Source organism: Emydura macquarii, unplaced genomic scaffold (assembly GCF_026122565.2).
Source record: "Emydura macquarii macquarii isolate MOO-44397 ecotype Brisbane River unplaced genomic scaffold, CSIRO-AGI_Emac_v2 contig_2676, whole genome shotgun sequence".
Classification (NCBI taxonomy): domain Eukaryota; kingdom Metazoa; phylum Chordata; order Testudines; family Chelidae; genus Emydura; species Emydura macquarii.
The window spans coordinates 46902344-46927380 of NW_027132813.1; the positions used below are offsets into that span (position 1 = coordinate 46902344).

The 25037-nt window shown below is 42.6% G+C and overlaps 1 protein-coding gene across 7 annotated transcripts in view; it reads right to left on the reverse strand.

The window, feature by feature from the left end:
* The window catches only part of PLCB1 (phospholipase C beta 1), a 642689-nt gene that overhangs the window by 509012 nt on the left and 108640 nt on the right, over positions 1–25037 (reverse strand). The window contains exon 1 of one of the 7 annotated variants that reach the window (XM_067565315.1): positions 12950–13249. The exons of the other annotated variants lie outside the window; for them this stretch is intronic. The gene's annotated coding sequence lies outside the window, so the exon portion shown is untranslated. Of the gene's footprint in view, positions 1–12949; positions 13250–25037 lie in introns of those variants that run through there. 7 annotated transcript variants of the gene reach the window in all.

Consider the following 25037-nt stretch of genomic DNA (forward strand, 5'->3'; position numbering starts at 1 on the left):
TTGACACACTGGAAAAGACCAGTGATCCAACTAGTCAAAACCCTACTTCTGATATTTGATGAAAATGTAAATCCGTTTTGTTCATGGCATACACACAGGGAAGTTAGATAAAAGCAAAGTATTCTTGCTGGAAGGTTGTAATGTAATTACTTCATTTCTTAGAATTCAGACGGTAACACACAAGAACCCAGAAAGAGAGAGAGACAAAGCAGGCTGCTCCCTAAAATAGAGAGGCACTACTCACTTTATTCTAGGCTGGCTTTCTGCACACTGACTGCTACTAGACGCAGATAGCACACTTCCCTACAGAACCCCATAGCCTGCAAAACAGGACAGGAACTCCCATTATAAAATAATAATTTTCAATACACCATAAAATCGATTATCTGGGAATTCTTCAATTGTACATCATCAGCGGGAATACTCTTACTGGTCCCAGCCAGTGATCGTCTTACACCCTGAAACATGCAGATTTTCATTCACATTAACCATCTATTGCAGTGGTTCTTAACCTTTCCAAACTACTGTACCCCTGAAGCCTGAGTCCCACCCCCACGGGGCTGAGGCATGTAACTTAGTTTCATGGCGCCCCTGTGGCTCCAGGCAATTGCCTTTCTTGCCACCCCCAATACCAGCTCTGCACTTGCGACCCCTCTAAAACCCCAGGTTAAGAAACACTGATTTCTATTACAATATGGCTACCCTAGCTGCTTGTCTCAATGATATCCCACAGCAGTGATTTTCCTTGGACTCTGTATTGTGTACACAAATCTGAATTTGTTCCTATCATTTTCATTACATTGAGTGTACTCTTTTTGTATGATGAGCTAATGTAAAATGGAGCACCTAGATGGCCCATCATTCATTACTTTATATGGTTCTATCCTATCTCCTCCAACAGTACTCTTTTCTTTCCAGATAAAAACAGCTACAATCATTTAATGTGCTTGTGTGTGGAACTTCCTCTTCCCTATACTTCATAGGAAGTATTGCCTTCTCTCTTGTATTTCAAACTAGAGATGTTTAATGAGCTTTTCTTGAACCTAATTCCATCATGGCTAGTCCCAGCTGGCTCAGATGGGTCCCCATGAAGCTTCTCATTTCTCAACTAGTTCCCTCCTCATCCATTTGCACCAAGAAATGCAATGCTGGCTGATGCTTAACTGCTTTTTAATGGTTGCAGGTCAGCGTGATGCAACATGTTGACATGAAAGTGGGGCTATCTGGTAGTGACTGCATAGCATAATGGAGACTCCACAGCTAGTGTGGGCAAAGAATTGTTTAAAAACTCTGCAATAAATCAAACTACTGAAAAAGGCAACTGAATTAAAAAAACAGGGATTGTTTTTATTTTTTAAATAAAACTTTACAGCAATAACTACCACTGGACATTGCATGGCTGCTTTCACGGCTCTTGGCTGTGCATAAGGACATGCTCTCCACTCAGGAAAAAGATCATGTGCCTTGATTGTCTTAAGTGTTTTCTTTGACTGTTATGAAACATGTTTTAACAAATGTCTATTGTGCATGTGGGTTAACATATACCCCATTTACCAGAGCTGTTATGATCCATCCACCCAAAGCAAATTTCAAAGTGCTGCATGCCTTCAGTTAAAGGCCATGATGGCTTCTAAAGGAGACATTACAGCCTCTTGTGTCAATTATACTTACACTGAAGGCCATGGTTATAGTCTGTCAGGTCAATAATCCACTAAACAGTCTAGCTAGGCTCAGTAATGGCTTCCTCAGAGTGACAGAACAAATGTTACCCCCTTTTAAAAGGTTCAGAATTACATATTGACAGGCCTCCTTAATTAGTTCTGGTGGAGCCATTACAGATAATCGAATGAATGTGCATATTACTTTTAGGTTCTTATGCACGTGTCCAAATACCTTTGATGGAATAATCAGAAATGATACTCCATAATCCCATATTTATTCTGTGAGAGCCAATAAGCGACTCCTGTACATCACTAGAGCCTGACCATACTTCACAAAAGCAAGTACATTCTCTGTGGTAGCTGAGAATGCTCTATTCTTATGTGTTCTGTTGTCCCCTTTTATAGTAGCACAGAACACATGGCAAAAATCACAGCCAGATGTCTAGTGTTAGAGGTCTGTCAGTTTGCAAATAGGTAAAGGAACAAGAGACCCAATTCCAAACTCATTTTATGCAAATGTAACTTGGGAGGCACACCTGCTTAAATCATAGATTTTAGAGTCAAGGTTTAAGACCAGTTCATCTAGTCTAACTTCCTGTATATCACCAACACCAACCTGCACACTAAACCCAACCACCTAAATGAGATCAAAGTATTACAGCCCGCAGGACATAAAACTATTATGTAACACCAGCAAAGAATACCTGGGACTGAGGTGCATCAGTGCTTGAGGCCCTCACAAGGGCAGGGAAAGACAAGGGCACCAACCCGCTGCAGAGGAAGGCCAAAAAACCACAGTCCCCGGCCAATCTGATCAGGATGAAAATTCCTTCCTGACCCCACATATGTTCAGATGTAATTAGGCCCAGAGGTGAAATTAACCACAGCGCATAGGGCTATACAAAGGTGTCACTACACTAGCACTCACAGTACAAAGTAAAGACACCAATTTTCAGGTTTGACAGCACGCGTAGCAAGTGGACAAAATGTTAGCATTAGCTGTTATATGACTAGGATAGTAGACCATGTGCACTGCTCTGTTATCTGTATTACAGGACTTCTGTATTATAAAACTATGAAGCAAATTACCTCCTCTGCGATAGAAATAATCAGAGCCTCTCCATTTTGTCTTTCCAAATCCAGTGTGCTGGCTATGTGCTATAGGTCTTTAGTATACTATTCAAAACTTGTAATTATCTTAGGTGTAAATTCAGAAAAACAATTAATAGTTGGCAAAAGTAGGTGTAACCTTGCATGTTACAATGGCAGTTCAATTTACATCACATACTGCTCAGTTTGTTTTGGTTAATCCATGTGCCTGGAACAACTGACACAGGGGACGTATTCTGGCAGATATGGTCATTGTCTGACCATTACTGTTTTCACTGAAGTGTCTCGTTCTAGCTGTCAAGCCCAGAAAGGGCCTTGCACATTACTCAAAAAAAAAACATAGTAAGTGACATGTATGCAGCATAGGCTAGTCTTCACTGGTGGTGGGGAATTCGCCACCGTCAGTTCAACTTATCTGGATCGACTGAGCCGTCAGCGAAGACCCGCTCAGCCAATCCAGAAATCGACGCATTAAGACTACGTTCTCAAGTGGCGTAGCGCTGCATCGACGGGAACGCGGTTCCTGTCGGCGCAGTGCAGTGAAGACGGCACACAGAATAGAGGCACAGAAGTCGATGGGAGTTACGGAAACTACACAAAAAACTTGTGTAACTCTGGTCGACTTACGCCGAATCTCTGAGGTAAGTGAAGACAAGCCCATAGAATCATAGGACTGGAAGGGACCTCGAGAGGTCATCTAATCCAGTCCCCTACACTCATGACAGGACTAAGTAATATCTAGACCACCCCTGACAGGTATTTGTCTAACCTGCTCTTAAAAATCTCCAATGATGGAGATTCTACAACCTTCCTAGGCAATTTATTCCAGTGATTAACTACCCTGACAGTTAGGAAGTTTTTCCTAATGTCCAAGCATATGGAAATGAAATGAACAATCTGTATATACAAGCAGGAAATATATGGCAGGTTAGCTTTAAAGATGAATTTTAAAAGCCACATTCAAGCCACGTGTTCAAGGTTTTTTTCCTCCTTTGTTGTCACTCGCCTCCCTTTGTTATGTCTAATGCAAAACTAATTTGTTTGTACTAATGGGTATCTGACTGGATCTGTAGATATCGAATTTGTATTATTTTGACTTTAAACACAACATGGAATTAAGACTAAATTTAAAAGGGGGCACCAGCTTGAAAAAAATAAACCACAACTATCTGATTACATTTTAACTACTAGACTTTCCAGTAACACCTACAATTCCTAAGGCTGAGATAGAGGAAACTATTCACCCAATCCTAATCTTTTCAGTTTATTTACTTTGTGGATTAGGCAACACTTTGTGAGGAGTCATTCTCCCTGTTTTGCTAAGGTGAGCCGAGGTCATATCTTTTATTGGATCAACTTCTGTCGGTGAGAGAGAGACATGCTTTGAAGCCACACAGAGCTCTTCTTCAATGGTCAGTTACACTTCTGGTCTTGTGAACCAGCATGACACCCACTCAGGCATTGCTGGGGCGAGGAGGAGGGGTGCGGGAAGAAAAAAAACTGCCGTGCATACTTTCTCCCAGGCTTTGCGAGAAGGTATGTAGCAGGAAAAGCATCGCAGCTGCTTCTGAGTTTGGTTCCAGGAGTCTCTTCCCTTTGGATGCCTGCACACCTGGGGAGCAACAGGAACTGAGAAGAGGAGCAGCTTGGGGAGGGCTGGGGTGTGAGGAGTGAGCAGAGCACATTTGGCTGAATTGCTCTGGAACTTGCCCACCCTCCTTTCCTAAAAGACCCCAATACGCATCGGCAGAGAAACTTTTAACATGGTATTTTAAAAGGAACAAAAGCTGGGATCCTGCATCTGAAAAATTATTTTTCCTCTTATTTTAAAAAAAGATAAATTAGCAAAAATTCAAGTTGACGGTGTCTCTTTAAATAACACAACTTTTTTTTAAAAATGGAACTAAAGCCAAAAAAATCTGCCATTTGATGCACACACCTAAAGATCCCATTTAAGCCACTACGAGGTTCTCTTCATATTCCACAGAAGAATTTTCCCCTTAATATATAATAAATGCTCCATTTTTTATACAATAGGTCAGATACTCAGTCGGTGAAAATCGAGGTATTACATAAGAAATTGATACCAGGTGAGGCTCCCATATGTGGAGCTGCTGCATTTGTAAGGAACATCTAGTCCAACAACCTGGGTAGAATGTGACTAGTATATAGCTAAACACTGTTAAGATAGAGCCGATTGACTTTGTGACATGTCGTCCTTCTCAGCAGAGTTAAAGCTATTTTTTCAGCTTGCCTTGGTGGCATGCCTCAGCTGAAATAAGTAGAACATGACACAGCTTTTGCTTTACTGCAAGGCATGGCACATGTCAGAAAATGCAGCAGTCCCTTCTCAACTGTGCAACAATTCCAATGCAGTTATTTTCCTCTCCCACAGGCATCGTATTCCAAAGCACTACATCCATTAGTATTTCTAACTTCCATTAGGGACTTGCACAGAATTGCATATTATTGATGTTTATTGGTTCTTTTGATTCCTGCTAGTAAATTATGAAGTGCCATCCCAGACACTAGCTCTAGTGTCTGTGTAATCCAAACTCATCCCAGACAACATGCAGCGACATAAATCCACCCACTGTCGACAGGAGCTGGATTTTGCTACTTGGCCACTAGATTAGTCAACAAATATATACAATGTTATGGAGCCAGGTAGCACCTTATTACATACGTGCACATCTCTAGCTCCATCCTGAATTCCTTGTACGCCTACAACTTCTGCTCTCCTCAGCGAGAGTTCTGGGTGTACAAGGAATGCCAGATCAGCCCCATGATCAGACAGCACATTTCATGAGCACAACATTTATCCTCTGTTTAAGACAGCTGCACGTGAATATGTGATGTCTACGATTTACACCTCTTGCTTTTAGTCATACAAAGCTCTTTTCCCCTCAGGATCTCTCAGCTGATGTGTATCAGAACATTTCAGATAAGATTTGCAAGAGCACTCAGTGTTGGCCTAAATCTGCTCCAACTGAAGTCCAAGGTAAAACTTCCAGTGGTATCAAAGGGAGCAACGCCACAACCACACTGAGTGCTTTTGAAAATCCCAGCTGTATAATGTATGAGCCCTGCTATGGCAGTGGGAGAACTGCAACACCCTTCTACAACTGCAAGTGGCAGCTAATTATCTCTTCCCAAACCAGCTAACTCAATAAAAGATGTGATGCTCTGACTGTAGTCTAAAATTACTAGTGTCACACCCCACCTGCTACAGGATATACACAGAATCCTGAATGCAGGACTTGGTAGATAAAAAGCCTTTCCAGTTTAACTTTGCTATGTGGCCAGCATACCACACGGGTCCATACGCTGTCACCAGGCACTTTGCTTTTAAGTCCACTTTCATCAGAAGTCCAAGAAGTGATTGCTAAACCACCTTTCAAAATCTTCTCTCTTTATGAGTCTGTTTTAAATATTTATAATCGTGTACTGTGCAGTCCTGGAACAAAATATTTAGGAATACAAATCACTATGCAAACAACTGAACAAGGTAGCTGCACAAGTCAGAGAGAGCAGTATATTAAGGACTGTTTCAGATACTCATAAAAAATGGGTGGACTGTTTGTAGAGTTATTATAGGAATCTTGGTGCTTGGTATTATGGAAATAAGAGCTCTTATGGGATTGACTCCTCAAGTCTTCTTATCAGAGCACGCAGCACACACTGAGTGTTATAATTCAAATAATAAGATCTCATAATTTAGGTTTGTTTCTATGCAAGCACTGGAATGGACTAGCTATTGTAGTCCTATAAACATTTTCTGACATGAGCACTGGACAAGCTCTGCTTACGCTCACCCAAATAACCATGGGCAGATGGGCAACTAGATTTGGTGAGTCAATCAAATATGCTGCCGTTTTATTTCTATTCGTTGAATGGATTTTTTTAAAATGTATGGCAGCTGCAATCCTCTAACTGCTGCTGAACATAAATGACACTCAACATGGAGCAGGTTTGAAAACTATGCACTCAGCTGGGAGCGGACAGCTCAAAAATCCGCAGTGGGGAATGGAGCCCTGACCCAAGAGACTGCAGGTGCTGTCTTATGTAAAATGAGTTGGTACTCTCACTGGATGGTAAGCCTGATTCAAAGTCCACTGAAGTCAGTGGGAGTCTTTCAATTGATTTCCATGGTCTTTGAATCAGACCCTCAGTGAGAACAGAAACTGCGCTACAGTCTCCTCCCTAGAGGGGCTGGGGTGAAGTACGGTGACAGCGCAGCTTCTGCTGCTACGCTTCATGTCTCAGTATCTGAGAGAGCTTCGGTCTCAAGGGCTGTCAATTTTTTTCTCTTAAAAAAATGGGGGGAAAAAAGTCATTTGTGACCTATCAAGCCAAGAGTTTATTGAACACACACAGAGATACTCCTTCAAGGAATGCCAGCCATGGTATCTGCTCTCCTCATTTTAATAGACATCTGCTGCTGAGCGCCCTATATGCATTTCTTCTCATATGAGAACAGTCAATCATCTCCAGGAGCTGTGAAGTGAATCCATCTAGACAACTAAGCCTGACAGTCCTAACCACATCAGATATGATTTAAGATGCCAGCTGTTGGCAACGTATTGCATCTATTTCTGCTCTACGATTGTATTCTATGTAAACATTAAATAAATAAAGGTGCATTTGTTTGTGTCTTGTGTTTGAAAGGCCTCTGGGCACCTTAAGCCAAAATTAACTAAGAGGGGAAATCTTTATTCCCTTCCACAGAGTTATGTGCTGAGGAGGTCTGCAAGCTTCACAAAGGCTAAATTTCCCTACCCAGCCACAGGAGTGAACAGGAAAGCTGCCCCCTAGCTAATGCTGCACCCTCATTGAAGTAGCTGTCCTTACTTATGGTGCACCCCATAACTCTAGGGAGGAATGAACTGTGGGTCTCAGCAGCTCCTCCCCCTCCCCACCCCAAGAAAACCCCTTCCTCTATGCATACACACTCCCTACCCAAGATCCCCCATATTCTGCCATGCCAAGCAATTGCACGGCACGTTTTTGGGTGTGTTCCACACTGAGGGGGCTGGGCACAACCATCTACAAAAGCAATTCTCCATGGAGCAATATGTCTCAAATAAACTGCATAGAGGAGTGGAAAAGAAAAGTATCCAGCATCTCTTCCCCCATTCGGTACATGATGCAACACCATAACCTGATGACATGAATACAGTAACATGGAAAACAAAGATCTAGAGCCTTGCTCTGAAAGTTACCACCAATGATCTTTTGTAACTCTTCCATTCATTATATACCAGTCTTCAAACAAAAAGCCAGCCTTCGGTCCCTTCCAAGATTATCCATTGGGATAAACAGTGGTTCCAAAGTGCTGACTTTGGTTGCTATGATGGGATACTGCGAGTGAAAATATGCAAGATGAAATCTTGTCTATAAACATATTACACATATGTGGGGGTTCTCATGCATAGTTAGGGTCAGTCTACACAGCAGCCAGAAGTTACGATTCCAGCCCACATAGACATACCCAACCTATCTGATTTAGCTAGCTAGCAACAATAGCCACAGCAACACTGGTGGCAGCCATTCAAAATTAGCTTGGCTGTGTGTACCTGTGTTGCAATCACACCTCCCATTTGCAGTGCAGTCATAGCCTTATACTAGTTGACCACATTTAGCTTATAATGGTAGTCCATACACTGCACTGTTTCTCCCTGCACTTAGAGGAGGAACTAGCATCTCAAGTACAAATGTGGGATAAAGATGGATACTTATTTATTTTTCATGGCAACCTCTGTGCCTTATGTAATACACTGCACTTACATAGTGCCTTTCATCTCAGTGTGCTTTAAGTATTCGTTTCAATGGGAGAAGTCAGTGTTCTGAATACCTGGATCTGACATACCCAATGCAACAAAGATTTTGTCTTGTGTGACAAACTAAACAGAAATGTTCCCATATTCATTAAAGAGGGGAGAAATGTTTCCAAAAATGCTCTTCTGATACATTTACTTAAATTAGCTCCAGATCTGTGTCTCTGGCTACATTAGTTTGGGCAAACCATAGTAATCACAGCCTAGTACATTCAGCAGCTCCATTCACTCACACACATTTTACTCCTGTGTAATTCCACTGACTTCAGTGACATTATTCTTCATCTGCACCAAGTCAGTGAGTGGAGAATCAGGCCTACTCCAGGTTGTTTTCTTTGTTTTTGAACGTTCAGAGACGGTCAGCAGACATTTTTAGTCACACATCACTTCAGCTCAGTCACACGCGGCTCCAGATGAAAGCAGCATAGCTAATCAATCATCTTTCACTTGCATTGTTCGCAGCCAGCTCGCTGCACTGATGCACTTTGCAAGTTAGAGAACTCCTAACACAGACCACCAGCCAAGAGAGAATGTTGTTTAGTGGCTACAGAAAGAAAGCTTGAGTCACGACACTTTTACTTGTTTGCTAAAAGTTGCACAGTCTTAGAGCAGCATTTTTAGAGGCATTCCACGCTCCCCCCCTTTAATGAATACAGGAGCTATTCTAACACAACACAGGCATACAAGGATCCGACATACACCACAGAGGTCAGAGCCTGAAACAACTCAACAGGTCACATCTGAGATTCAGAAACAGCCCTTCTATTTCCTTTTGTTGGAAGAGGCAGGCTGGCATCCTCCGGCACATGATAGCGGTGCTGTATTTGTAGGGTTGCTTGCAGTACTAGCTACGGCAACCTAAGTAGTTTTTAAATACCATTTAACTGCAGTGAGCTCTCTTTTAGCAAACCAATCTTAAAAATCCAGGATGGCATTGTGGCTGCCTTGGTGGCACAGCAGAAGACACCAACAGCAGCTTCCCCCTCTAATGTTCCTGATGAGGGTATTGCAATAATGTGCTCCCTGAATGCAGGAGGGAGAGCCTTTTAGCATTGACAGCAGCGATTGCTGCTCCCAAGGGGCTGTGTCTCGGCAAGGTGGGTGTGTGGTCAGAGCCCCACCTCCTGCACATTGGTCAGTGGCAGCAGAAGTGAATGAGGGGCAGCTCACGCTACAATGGTTCTCTTGACGTAGTAACCGCCTCTGGTGAGCACGATAGATCTCCCTGCCTCCCTCCCTCCACTTCTCCTGTGCACCTGCGGGTAATGAGCTTAAACCTAGCTACTACAGGCAAAATGCCTCTAGACACTAGCACTCGGGCCACACAACTTTTTCATCCTCACAGCACAGCTCGTGTGGCATGAGCTTCACCCTCTCATTGACTTCTGTGGACTTTAGATCAGACCCTGAGAGCTGTAACTCAGCCCTTATCATGGTGTTTTATTAAAGGCAACATTAGAATGGCCAAAACCAGTCAAGCATATTAACTGGGAGCAACCCCTGTCCCTTCCTTCTACCTGATGGACATCCCCTGCCAGCAGAGACCAACGGCACACATTCGGCCGCAGGGTCCATGTGCAGGTCTGCTAACCCAGTCTTTAGCTTCCCTATGTTCCAGATTCAAATATTTAAATGTGACCTTTGATCGGTGACCAGTCTTACTAGCAGGTTTGGGCACAGGTGTTTTCTTCCACAATTCCTTCCAGCTCAGGACACATCTCTGACCATAACAAAATATATAAGGTTCGCTTAGCAAGCCAAGATGCACTAATGTATAATAGGCACATCATTTGGTTGGCTAGAACATGCGAGTCAGAAACTGGAGGCTGAGATCTAAGGGCTAGGCTAAGCTTTCGCCAAATGTCCTGAATAAGAGATGACATGTAGCTTTACTGCCCCAAGAAAAGCCCTCAAAACGCCACATCCCTTCTCTGTTCTACCCTTGCTCGTAGGGGGGGAAGTAATTTACACTACCCATTTACCACATGCAGATTCCTTCCCCTTGTGTCACCCACCTACTCTCTACCAGAGGAAGTACCAGGCATGTAGCTCTTACCCTCCCTACACACCAGGCAGAGACATGCAGAGGCTTCTGGAAGGCCGTGCAAGATGAGTAATCCTCCCTGGGGGGCTGCAGAGAAGTGGTTATACAACAAAGAATTGATAGGTTTAGCAAACACTGGAATAAGACCCCCCCCAAAAAAGGGGGGGGGGGAGCAAGGTGGATTAATCAGCCATTTCAGGTATTAGCTTTTAGATTTAAAAATGAATTTCCCATCTGTGCCTATGAAAAGAAAAGGGAGGGAGAGAGAGTATGGCTATAAATCAGGGGCAAGGATAATACTAACACAGCATGATCAGAAATTTAAAAATGTCCCCAAATCACTGAAGTCACTGTGAGCTAGTAACATTTTTTCCAACTGAAACTTCCCTTCCCCACCCCCCATTAAAGAGGGTGACTTTCAAATCCAAAACCCACTTTTCCCACAATTTTATTTTTTCGTCAAAATAAAGAGAGGTTCAAAATTCTGAATGTCCAGGTTTGTTTTTTCCCTGCCCCGGGCCAACTTTCCCCCTCCCCTCCGACTTTCTGCCACTGAATGAGAGAGACTGCATGACGACAGGATAGTTGTTTTTTCCCCTTTGCCTCCCCAACACCCTCTTCACCACTAATGTTTCAGACCGTCTTCAAATTTTGAAGAGAGTTCCTAGTTCCACTCATTACCCTCTCCATAGCCTGCTCAGTCTTGGGGGCAGGCAAGAAAAAGAATCCCAAAAGTTCCTCTTCAGAGCACTCACAGAGGAAAGAGGTGAGATGGGAAGATAGGACCCGGTCATTTGACAATGGTGAAGAACAGCATGAAAAGACTTGAACACTGAATGAGGAACTCTATTAGAATAAGGGAAACAATGTAACCCTACTCTCTCTAAGCCTCCTTGTAGATCTTCTGCCGAGTAAAGAGCTAGAAGACGTTCTCACGGGTCAGTTATGTCCTTAACATGTACTTCAAATGATGGCATACCTCTTGGAAACTGAATTCAAAAACAAGATCAAGATCCTCGCTCCATAGACCAGCCAAGACTTATGGTTTAATTTAAAGATGTGCATGTGGGTGGTACATACATCTATAGAAAAGTATTTAGTGAAAAATATACTTTTCGTTTATATGAACTAATGGAGAGTTAATTAAGCAAGTCACAGATTTTGCCAGTTTCAACTTATTCTAGTCATGTTTGTGGCTTGTTGTTTAGCCAGATGGGAGAATAGGAAGAAGTTTCTTGAGCTGGCAAAAAACACAAAATTAAATTAAAAAATAAATAAATAAATAAAAGACACCCGTGAAAACCATAAAAGTCCTTAAAATATATTGCCATTGAAGAGGACGTCTTGCAACTGAGTCAAAATGATAAACAAGGACCTGAACTGAAACTCACATCCCATCCACTGCCTTTAGACAAATAAAATATGGAGATGCTGTGCCAGTAGAAAGACATCCATCAACAGTAAGCAAAGCGGTTTTCTTTGCAGAGATTTAAGTCAGTGTATGTTTATCCTACCATCTTCAAAGACAATCATTTTTTAAAATAGCTCAGTTCTACAAGATGCAGAGGTTCATGTTTGCTAGTTTTCCCAGAGATCATTTCAGGTTTGTTCTGTTTACAAGCATAAATAAAGACGTTTTGGTTTCTTTTCTAACGGCCAGCCTTGGCTAATCAGTCGTCGATGGATGGCCAGCATCTCCAGCAGACCTCTTCAGTTCTGTGCACGTCATACTATCGCCAACCCCCAACATTCAGAAGTCATTTTAAGTGACTAATAGATCTGGGGTTCTTTGATATCCTTTTGGGGTTTTTTGAGTCTTTACGGTGCACTCGGGTCACACTTTCAATATTTTCTTGGCAACCATAAGGGTAGAATTTTTGCTTTAAATGAAAGCTAGGAACTTTCAGCAAAACACCCCATATTGTGAGATTCATGATAAAACTAAACAAGTTGGCAAAGCTTTGGGGCATACTGACAGCAGGATACAAACCTGTGAAAACTTTGTGGGTGAAATCTCAACCCCATTGAAGTCAAAGGAAATTTTTTTACCACAGACTTCAATTGGGCCCAGGATTTCACCCTGTCAGTCCCTTGCATTTAGGGGATGATATTAAGAACTTTCCTTCCCTTGGAGGGGGGTGGGTTAGATCTCCAAAGAGTTTACAAGCTTAAGAACAGTAAGGAAACATTGCAGAAGTAATTTGGTTCAGTCAGAGGCAGTTTTGCTAAGAGTGCACCTTAACCATTGCCCTGATCACAAAATGGAGAAAATGCAGTCAAGAGGATAACTTGTTTACCTTCCTCCTAATTCACAGCATAACAGTCAGTATTTAACAGCTAGCTCTTCTGGATAAAAGAAAGCTGCATCAACACCCATACTCTACATTCTAGTATAGTGCTCCAGAGCAGCCATAGAGAGGTCTCCTTTAAACAGTCTGACACAACAAGGAGTTCAGGCACTTCCAAAAAGCACAGGATAATAAGCAAGCAGCTAAAACAAATTACACACAGCTGCCACTCTGGATGGTAGGGCCAGAGTGCCAGCTGGTGTTAATAAAGGTAGCCTCAGTGAGTTGTATGAGCAACCCTAATTTATACCAGCTGAGGCGTTGTTCCTAGTTGTGTTAATTTATGAAGTGAAGAGTTAGGCATTTAAACTACAACCTTAATGGTCTTCTTTCACACATTCTAAAATGCATGAAAAGAAAAACAATACCTCTTTCCTTTTGGCAGCTGTGACGTTAAAAAAAACTCATGGAAAAAATCAAGACAGTAAACAGCACTATGTCAAATCAAGCACATTAAACAATGGGTGAGCCTGCCAGGATAATCATCATCATGCAATGTCCCAGAAGCAATCTGGAGTTGCAGCTCACTGTGTGGCTTGCAGTAAGGTTCATGAGAGGTGGATAGTGTTTACACTGAGCTGAGACTAGGAGCCTGTTTCAGCTCCTTTGAAATCAATGGGTGTCTTTCTGCTTATTTCAATGGGTGTTGGATCAGTCTCTAGAATGTGAAAACCCTTCATTCATGTCTTAACTATGTGTTATAGCATTTAGCTGTTGTATTTAGCTGAAATCTGAGCAGCATGTTACTATACCAACAACAGCAAAATTCAGTCAAGAGAAATGCAAATACTCTAGCAAAGTTCTTTCATACATGAGCAGGATATAGCGTCTGTATTATCATTACTTTGTCTACTCATGGTACTCAAGGTTATCTTTATACAAGCTAAGAAAAAGTCATCTTAAATCTGATCCTGAGCTGTGTTAGCAGAGAGACAGCATGGCCTAGTCAATGTACACATCCCCTCTATTACATCTGTCCAAAGGCTGAGTGGTATCTGGCTTTTTTACATTAAGCAATTTTTGTGTTGTGAGTGCATGAAAAAAAAATATAATTTTAAAAAGAATGGAAAAATCCATCACTTTTTCAAAGCCTTGTAATTCAGAAACTGCTTGTCTGATTAGCTTCAGGCTTTCCTTAAAATAATACAATTCTGCCTGGGTGGGAACTGCAAATAATACTTTAAATATAGAGAGACAAGATGAGGGAGGTACTATCTTTTATTGGACCGACTTCTGTTGGTGAGAGAGAGACGAACAATCTTTTGAGCTACACAAAGCTCTTCTTCAGGTCCAGGAAATTTACTTAGGCCTTGTCTACTCTACAAAAATAAGTGACCTAACACAGGTCGACTTAGAGCCACCTCAATAATTCCATCGGTGGATGATGTCCACACTACCCTCCTTGGATTGGTGGAGTGCATCCTCACCAGGAGCAATTCCACCAACCTAAGAGGGGCAGTGTGGGGAGCTGAGCTCCCTGCCAGAAGCCCCACAGGCTCCCAGGCTTTCCGGTGGGCTTCCCCCCAGGAGCCAGCCCCCTCTACATCACCCACCCAGCAGAGATCAGCAGCTCAGCTGTCAGCATGGCTTTCTTGTCAATTGCTGGAACAGTGAAATTGACAAGAATGACAGCCCCACAGCTGATGTAAGGGGGCACAGTGTCTACATTGACAGGACATCACCCTAACTAAGTTGACGCGAGCCCTACACCTCTCCTCAAGGGAGTTTTATTTTATCGGAAAAACAGGGCAGTGGGGATGTGTGATTGCAATGTGTACACCACCTCTGTTTTGTCACCAAAGCTGACTTTGGTCAACCAAACAGTCTAATGTAGGCCAAGCCCTAGAGTGTCATAGCTAAGTAGGAGGTAGAACAGATTGCTTAGCATAAGTAATTAACACATATTTCAAGGGCCATTCAAGGTGAAGTGGCCCGTTAATACCCCTCCAGTCATGGCAATGAAAGAAAAGAAGGAAAGGAGGGGAAAAAAACAGCTGGAGAAGGGAGTTGGGTGTGTTATTAGTGGGTAACAGATTGTTGTAATAAACCATAAATCCAATGTCTTTGTTCAGTCCAGGATTTTTAGTGTCTAACAAAGTTATGAATTTAAGCTTCCAGGCTTGACTTTTGAAAGTGTTGTGCCCATTTCCTTTGAGGAGGAGGAGGACGAATAAGTCAAATATAGGCCTTATCTACACTCGTGGTTATGCAGGCAAAACTTTATCGCTCTGGGGTATGGAAAAAAAACCACACACCCTGAGCTATATAAGTTTTGCCGGCATAAGCACGAGAGACGCTCTCTGCCAACATAGTGGCTGCTGCTTGTTCAGGTGGCTTTATTATGTTGGTGGGCTCTCCCCCGCCAACATAACATGGCTACATACGTGCTTATTCCAGCAAAACTTTTATCGCTCAGGGATGGGGGGCGGTTCACACCCCCGAGCGACAAAGTTTTGCCGGCATTACCCCATGTGTAGACAAGGCCATAGAGTGAACGCTTTGTGAAAAGAATTTACCCACAGGTGATCTGGTGTTTTTGTCATTTACCATTTTCCGGTGATGGGTTTGCCTGGGTTCCCTTATTTGAGAAGCCTGCAGAAGGTCCCTGGGGTGGGTTCATGGGAGATGAGTTTGTGGAGTTTATTTTGCAGTTGCTTGTGGAAGGATCTGATGATATTCCTAAATTCCTGGGTAAATTGTGGTGTGATGTCTTCTTTGAGTTCTTTATAAGAGGTGGTGTTAGAGAGTTGTCTGATGGCCTCGTTAACTTGGTCATCACATTTGAGGATTATAATGGCATCCCCTTTGTCTGTTTGTTTAAACGCTATCTAGTGGTTAGATTTCAGGGACTGTATAGCTTTCCTCTCAGGGATAGAGAGATTGTGGTACCTGTGATGTTTGTTAAGGATTTTACATTGAATTTTTTTCCCGAAGCAATCAACGTAATGATTGTCCGCTCTGTGTTGTCCTTCAAAATATGTTATCATTACTTACACCAAAGAATCTATTCCACTTCATCTGTCTCAGTGACACTCTGAGTACATTTCCCAGACCTGAAGAATAGCTCTGTGTAAGCTTGAGAGCTTGTCTCTCTTGCCGACAGAAGTTAGTACACTAAAAGATATTATTAGCTCTCTCTAAAATCCTGGGACCGACACAGCTGCAGTAACACTAAATTTAATCACGGCAATAAACTATTTTCTGCAGATGCACAAATGCTTACGGTGGATCCTGTCCTATGACCTTAACTATGGAGACATGTACCTCTTGCTCAATTCCAAAGCCACAAACCTCTTCCTTTGAGGACAGCCTGCAACACCACCTCCACAGGATGAACTTTGCAGTTTTTTAAAAATAGTTTTGACCTTCCCATGGGCGTCCCTTGGGATGAGTGGTGCTGAGGGGATCACATCAGGTCCATAGCATGTCACATACACATTGTGAGACAATCTCTCCCTTGAGGAACATGGGATTGGCTTTGGTGCTAATTTAACAGTTGCTAGTGATGCACAGAACTGGGAAGATGATAACTTTGTTTCACTTTTCCTTGAATTTTTCAGTGGGTCCCAGCCTGAACTTCTCCAGCAGTATTACTGTCGTGCCTTATAGCTCTTAAATATTTTGTGCAATTTTGTCCCATCAGTCATTTCTCCATTATTAAAAGAGAGGCCACAGTCTTTAGAAATCTTTTTTCCTCTTTTCTGGAATGTAGCAATGACATTAGTCACCTCGCCTTTGGTAATGCTGCCATTCACAGGATACAATCTCTTCCTGATGCATTTAAATTTAATGGGAGCTAAGAGAATATATCAACAGGAAAACAGTTCCCTTAGGGAGGCTTTTCTATTTCCTTTGCTATTTCCTTTGGCACTCTGCGATGCCGTTCGTCTTGGACTAGTGCTTTGTCAACTTTTAACAACTCTAGTTACCTTATTATTGGCTTCAGTGAACCAATAAAGACTTTGAGCATTCCATTTGCCCTCCCAGGAACATCTCTCTCATTCTGGGGAACACTTCTTTTCATTTTCCTTGTATATATGGAAACAAGCAAACCACATGCCAAGCTCATCCATCTATTAACTTTTCACCCGATTCTCAATAACCGCACTGCCATCTCTTGCCTTCCTCCAAGAGTGGAGGCAACATGCCAATGGGATACAGGAGCACATGCCCACCAAACTACATTCAATCCCTAATATTTTTCACTCTCCAGCTGACTCTCCCTTCTCAACATCTCAAGTTCTCTGGACCTGCTTTTTCTGTTTAGGATCCTTCTATGCCTGCTGCTACCAGGGACAAATGGGCATGGAGGATTCTTTTTGGTAAAAGGGATCCAGAGAAGGAAGAGGATCAGATCAGACTTGAGGGAAGGAAAGGAAGAATGGGGATGAAAGAGGAGAAGGTGGAAGGGATGGAGGCTCCAGAGTCCATTTTGCAAGTTGCCATGGTTAGAGACTGTACCCTTCTTAACTGCAGTTCTTTTCAAAATACCTTTTATACCAAGCTGTTCAGTGGTGCCAAAGTGGAAAAACAGATAACCATGAGTATCTGCTAGAGGTAGATTAAAGTGCATTAAACGTCTTGCAAAGAAGAGGGTATTTGTGTTCATTTTATCCCCGGTGTCCATTCAACAGAACCCCTTCTTGTGGGCATCGTAAGTCATATGACAAAAGTAAGCGTTCCATCCTTTTCACTCCTCTTAACTCAGCAGTAAGGGTAAGCGAGATGGATTCCACATTTTATCATAGCCACAAGTTATTTATTTTTATATACAAAAAAAGCACCTCGTCAGAGCTCAAAGTGCCATTGGCAAGAATTAAAAATGCAATTAGAGCAAGTTCCAAATGCATAATCTGCTTGAACTGAAGAAAATTCTGCACTTTAAAACATCGCCCATTTGCGGCAGGCAAAGCCTAGTGTGTAAATAAATGATGCCCAGAATGTGTCGTATATAAAGAACACATGCTTCAAACGGGCAATGTGTCATTTGTTCTTTATCACAAGCTGTTCAAGAGCACTTCAATTTTCCAGTGAATCCTGAGGACATGAAGAGTGGGACCTGCCCAGCTTGCTGGCAGTGGATATTGCATTGGTCATGGGGAGGCAGATTTTCAGAAGAGCTCAGCTTCCCTTTAGTCAGGTATATAAGGACCAGGTTTTCCCAACAGCTCCTATTGTGACACTGATGATCAGATTTTTTCCAAATATCTCAGCACCCAACAGGCTGAGCTCTCCTGAAATGTGGCCACTTATTTCTGTGCCTCTGTAACCCGCTGGTGAGTGTGTGTTACAGGTCCCTCTCTGCACGTGAGCCACAGCAGATGAGTGTGTTGCTGCACCAGCTAGTAAACCTGAATAGTAGCAGCTCATGCTTTAGCTCTGGAAAGCCCTCGTTCACTCCCCAGTGAGTCTGCCAAGAGAGCTCCCGTCACACCTACAGTGGGGAGCCAAGCTATTTTGAAAATCTGGCTCTGATTGTGAGTGCTGAGCCTGTCTGAAAATTCTGGCCAGGGCAGATGAAGGAGTAGAAAGTGCACATACCCTTTTCACATCATCCCATCCTCAGTACTGCCCTGCACATGAGGTTTCTTCCAGGCTCTGCCTCTGATCCTATGTCTGCTTCCAGGCTATTTAGCATCCAGTGTGTCTTGCTTTACATTATTGCCACTTGTACTGTATTTGTTATTTTAGCTTTTGGACACGTTTGTTGCATCTACCACCTCTTTCATTCATTTACCTTTTCATCCTTTTTCTTCCTCGATATTTTAGGTGTCTCATCAGTTGCTTTCTTTCCCTTAATTACATGGTGAGCTTCCGCTCACTCACCCACACAGCTTTTTTGTATTCCCCACTATATTTATTACTTACTAAAACACACAGCCTTTTTTATTTTTTTAAGATGCAATTGTTTTGCTTTCATCGCCTTTTTTTCCAAAGTGCTCAGCACCCAGAGTTGAGTCCAGATTTTCAGAACACCTCAGCACAAAACCCGACCATCCGCTTCACAGTGGGAGTTAATTTTACATGAAAATCTAGCCTCTATTGTGGATATCGGTCATTTGAAAATCCACTTTGAGCTCTTTTGAAAAGTCTGGTGTATTTTTTTCTCCCTATATGCACCCCTTTTCATTTTATTTCACTGATTAGATCTCACATGCTGTTGTTTTGCTTTGCATTCAGGTGTTTATTTTTGGGTCTACCCTACATTACTGCAGTAGCTTTTTCACAGCTGTTTCACTTCTATCCTCACATCCTCAGTCTTACTAGCATTTCTCCTTCCTTTGTCAGTTTACATATATATTAAATTGGAAAGTGAACCTATGCTTCTTCATAAGAATACCTCCAGCATTATTTCCTCCTTAATGCACTGTGAAGAAGGTACTGATGTGCAGGGAGTGACTGGGTCAGACGGGCTTGAACCCTAGTCCATAGAGCTTTTTGGAGCTACCCCGGGACTTGCTAGGAGCTCAGAATAGGAGCTGAATTCAAACAGAGGACTCCAGTCCTGGAAGCTGATTGGCAGAATGCTGGGGGACCTGATTGGTCAACAGCCCCTATATAAACCCAGCAGAGGAACAGAAAGTTGTCCATGCAACTAGGATCCACCTTGCTCTGGATCATGCATTTCCTACTCCTGTGGCTTGATTGCATAGTATCCCAACCTGGCCCAATTCTGGTTATCACTCAGTAGATCTGCTCTCACATTTGTCTCCTGGTAACCTGACCCTGCTTGCCTCCTGACACTTGACTCTCTTGATTTTACCTTTGGCCTCTCTTGGACTCTGATCTCCTGGTATCTGCTGGCCTGACTTCTGCTTTGACCACTAGGTCAGGCTACCCATGTCCTGGTTATGACATGGGAGAAGCAGGGGCAATAGCTGGTAGATATATGAATTTTTGGGCTCACCGGCCATTCCCAACCCGCACTTTCCCACACGGGTGGGATGTAAGAAAAGCAACGGCTACTAGAGCCACTGAGCAGTTCTGCTCCCACTTCAACGCATGATGGGAAAGGCTTACTCTGGATATCTGTGGGTCTGGACAGGTGGGCAACTAGTTCCCATTATGGAATGGTTCGATGGAAGCTCTCTGAGAGTCAAGCCACAGAGTTTCCAGGCCTTTCCATACATTTTTCAGGGAGACTGTGATTAGTAATTGGCTGGCTGCAATAGTAATTGCTTGTGCTAGCCGCTTAGGCCCCAAGCCCGTGAGAGGATCCTGTGAGGTGACTGTTATGTATCTTTAATGTCTATTGAGCTGCTATTCAAAAGAAAAGGTTTGCTTGTGGTTGAGGTACGGGACTTAGACTCAGGAGATCCACATTCATCTCCAGGCTTTGACACAAGCATCCTGCCTGACCTTAAGTAAGTTATTTCATCTCTCCGTGTTTCAGTTCCTCACTTATAAAATGAGGATAATGGTGCCTGTCTCTTTAAATGGCTGTCCCTGGCTTGAAGAGGTTATCTTTTACTCTGTCTGTACAGCACCTAGTGCAAGGGGCTCTGATCTTGCCTGGGGCCTCAAGGCACTGACAGCATACAAATAATAAATGACTGAAGTCAATGGTAATTGGGGGTAACTCTATACTTTACAGGAGTGGGGCTCTAAATGACAGAGACTTTATTCTAGTGCTGGATTAGGAATGAGCACACTGTGGAAACGTGCCTGGACAGTGTGAAGATGCGCACAGTAAAGTCTTTCCCATTCCTACGCAAGTTTTGGCCGTGCAATATTAACTAAGGTTTCTATTAAAGATTTAACACCACCTGTCTCTGCATATCTGGAGGCTGCACATTGCAGGAGAAGTAAAGCAAAAATCAAGTAGCTCCTGTAATGCCACCCTGGCTTCCTGTGAGTTCCAAAATATCTCCTGCCATCGAGTTCACCATGTAACAGAATATAGAGCTATTTCTGTTTAAACCTTGTAATGACCCAGGAAGTGTGTGCATGTAGAGCAGTGGGTGGAAACAGACTGGCTATTTATAAACACCAATCAGATGTACAGGGGCCAGCTTGAAGAGATGTGCTTTCCAAAGCTTACATCAAATTAGGGAGATGACATATCTGTAAGCTAAAAAATGTATCGAAGTGCAGTGGGGCTTTCTACTCATAACACATTCATCTGTAACATGGAACTAGTTCTTTCTCTGCTCTGTACGCAATTACCTTCTTCAATTCCTGAGGCCCAAGCAGCAAATAAAACGAGACATATGGTGTGAAGTCAAGTTAACCCACATCAAGACTAGGCAGAATTGCAATACCTGCTTGAGGGAGGATATAAAATGGTCCCGGGGCAGTACATATCCCTCCTAAGGGGGCTGAGAAGGCTCATTGCCTCCAATTGTCCCCCAGTGCAGTGCACATATGGCCCAGAGTACCCCCATATGAAGAGTTTTCTTTTTATACTAATCTCTGCAGCAGATTTTAGGTGGTTCAGGCTGAATCAGCTCATCGTGGTGGATAGAACCTACACTAGGATCCTCTGGTAGGACACAAAACTGTTTACCTACCTAAGCAATATGCAGGAGTACAAGGTGACAGATACACCTTAGACACACTTGAAAATGCTCCTGAAATGCAGTGGACAAGGAGGGATTTTTAGACAGAAAGAATTTGTAAAATGCTAGCTACGGTTAAATGGGGACTATTCTTCTTAAGCAGGACAGGTGGCACATACTGTTGTGTTAGTGATGGATGCACAGACTGAGTAGCAACATGGGTGATTTAGTACATACACTTTGGTATCACACCATAGTTTTTCTATTTGGGGAAGAAAAGCCATGCAGCCACTGCAACACTGAGATTTCCCAGCAGAGAACCCAGAAATTCTTACTTGGGAGATATTCAGAATCTTCGAACTATCAATAAAGTGTGTGAAGTGTTTATCCTCTCTTGCTAGGAAAATAATTATCAAAATCTAAAAGTCAGCAAACAAAATGAATGGAGCAGACAGAAGCAATTACGGTTATGAAAAGTATCGGGTAATATGGGCCTATTTCTTGTAAATCTATGATTGAACGTGGCAATTGTGGTCAATGATCTGTTTCAGGTATGTATGTCATGTCAATTCAGTGAGGCTGATTTGTCCCTGGCTGGCATAACTGCCCTGAAGCATTACCCAGGGTGCAATATGAGTCTGTGGGGTTTCTCTCTCACAGTGGGTTTGTAGTGGTATTTTGTTTTCTATTGAGAATCCACTATATCCTCTTTCCTACCTTCTCATTCTATCTCAGTTAAGAGAGGATGCTATTTTTAAAGCAGCCTAAAAAAGATGTTAACATTACATAAAACCCCATATGGAATAAAAAGGCACGCACAAATATAGCACTAGCTGCTTTTCAGATTTACATCCCTTGCTTCCAATTCTCACTTGGAAGGAAGAACCCCCACGCATTGTTAACACCTGCTTAACCACTCTTGACACTGGCCATGCGCTTTCCTGATAAGTGGGATTTATGGTGCTGCCTTGATTAAGCAACAGTGATTGACACTGATTATCATTAGGGTAAGGCAGCTCCCTGGGAGATATCCCAGTACAAGTGACTGCCTCAGTTAAACACATCCCGATTCAGTGCACTAAATGGTGCAAACTTAAGAATAAGAAAAGCCAGCATTTAAAATGCTCATTTTTAAAATTGGAGCAATGTTTAATACAGAGCTTTAAAATGAGTGTCCTCTTCTCCTCCTCCCTAGGAAAGCAGGAAATGTGGACATTTCTAAGGATTCCTCCTCCACTCTCCCACACCTGTGGTGAAGCCAGGGAGTCTACTCCCATAGAATGGACAGGGCTCGAGTGATGAGCAACTATTCAATATTCTGTTTTATCCTCATTGCTCTTTGTTTCGCCCAATGCCTTATTCACTGCTCACCATTCAAACCCTGCTCTGAAGACCAAACTATTAATTTCCTCACTGGCTTTTCAATGGAACTCATCACTACGGGTAATGGATTGCTTCACAAATATTAATTGGCTTCACAACATCCCTGCAAGGTGAGGGGATATTATGCCTATTTTACAGATGGAGAACTGAGGCCCAGAGCATTTAAGGTCAAAAAGTATCCACTAATTTTGGGTCCCCAGTTTGCGATGCCTAAGACCTGCTTTTCCAGAGAACTTAGCATTATGTAGTGCTTTATATGTTCATTGACTTCAGTTGCAGCTGTGAGTGCTCAACATTAAATCCCACTAACTGTCACTCCCACGTGCATGTCACTTTTGAACATGGGATGTATGCTCCTCAATCCGAGAAATCAATAGGAGTTAAGCCCCTAAATACCTTTGAGCATCTGGGCCCCAGCCACTCAGGTGCTTTTGAAAATGTTACCCTAACATCTTACAGTTTAAGGCCAACTCCTCAATGGTGTTGGCTTCAGTAAAGGGGGAGAGGAAGGGACAAGGCTCTCAGCAGTTTTAAGGATGGACCCATAGAAAACTCTTTTCATTTTCTATGGCAATGCAGAGCCAGTCACCCAGACTGTACCAACGCAAACACATCCTAAAGGATTATTCACCCATGCTTTGCTTCTGGCAATTTCCCTTCAACAGTAGTATGCCAATCTCTTCCTAAAGGAGAGCAGTTGAAACAGTAAATGTGTGAGCCACACAAACACATGAAAATACAAGTATTAGTTCTATTTGCAAATCAGTACCATGGAAACAAAGAAATGCCAGCGCTGAGTTAAGGGCAATCAGCCGTCACCAGATGAGCAGTAAATCAAAGGCTAAAGAAAACGGCTGTCAACAGAATTACTTAGTGAGACAGCGTTTCACTGCGTCATTTGCATTAATACTGAACTATGGTATTTACATTCAACACCTTAATTGCTAACTTCATCATCAGGTAGCATGTTATCACGTGCATTGCCAGATAAACAGCTAAATAATCTGACCTGTAACCTATGGAAATGAGAGATTTAGTTTTCTTTTTTTCTTGCTTGTTTTAATGACAATTGCTTTTCATTTCCAAAGGTTATGAATTTTGCATATTCTTTATAAACTGTTTCCTGAGCAGCTCTAACTATGTAAGTCTGCCCCTCCTTTTGCTTTCATGTGGCCAGGGAGCAGGGTAGCTCATGCACGTTTTCCCTATTTCCTTTTTTTCATTTGGGGATTTAAAAAATAATGTTTTTAATAAAATTAGTGAGGGACAAATCACCTGTTGCAAAATAAGAACTGGAGCAAGAATTAGCGCCATCTAAAGCAAACCTGGAAGCTACTCCCTCTTCCCTAACAAGTCGAGCAGTGAGCCTGCTAGTCACGCTCCACCTACAGACAGATCCGGACTACTGGCCATTCTTCCTCAAGCCCACTGGGCCACCTGTCCAAAGGCTTCAGGGGCCCAACTGTACATTGCCCTCCATTTTGTGCAGTCATTTACAGCAGTGCAAACAGAGTGTGAAATGCTACTAACTGAGAAAGGCACAGAGAGAGAGAGAGAGAGAACAAGATAACAGGAGTGAAGGGGAACAGAAGGAAAAAAGGAAACAGACTCTGACATGCAGGCAAAGACACAAAGTGACCTGGTATATGAAAGACCAAGTGAAAAAATGGTATACATTTCCACTGATTTCAATGGGCTTTGGATCATTCTCATAGTAACTAGGGCTGGTCAAAGAATTGGAGCTATCTGGCCAACTCTGTAGCTGGCCAACTGCTAATCAGCAGTAGATTACTCCAGAAATGCCAGAGAAATTAGCCAAATAATATGTTCTACCAGCCATAGTAGAAAGTCAAATGTACTACATAGAAACCTGACTGACAATGTGTCACACTGAAAGCAACACAATAAGCAATACATAACTAAGCTGCAGAAAGGGTGGCATTATAGATATTTTTCTTCCTGGAGGCTAGTATAAAACACTAGAGTATATACATGAGCAGGGGATTCAGACCCCTAGCTTGTAGTCTAGAGATATAGTAGCCTTAGTCTTCAAGCCAATAGGTTCTGTGTACATTTTTGAAGCCCTGATTCTTAGTCTTATTTTGCACTTAATGGCCTCAACTTTGAAACATGACTTGTGATTTTTTGGAGTGGGT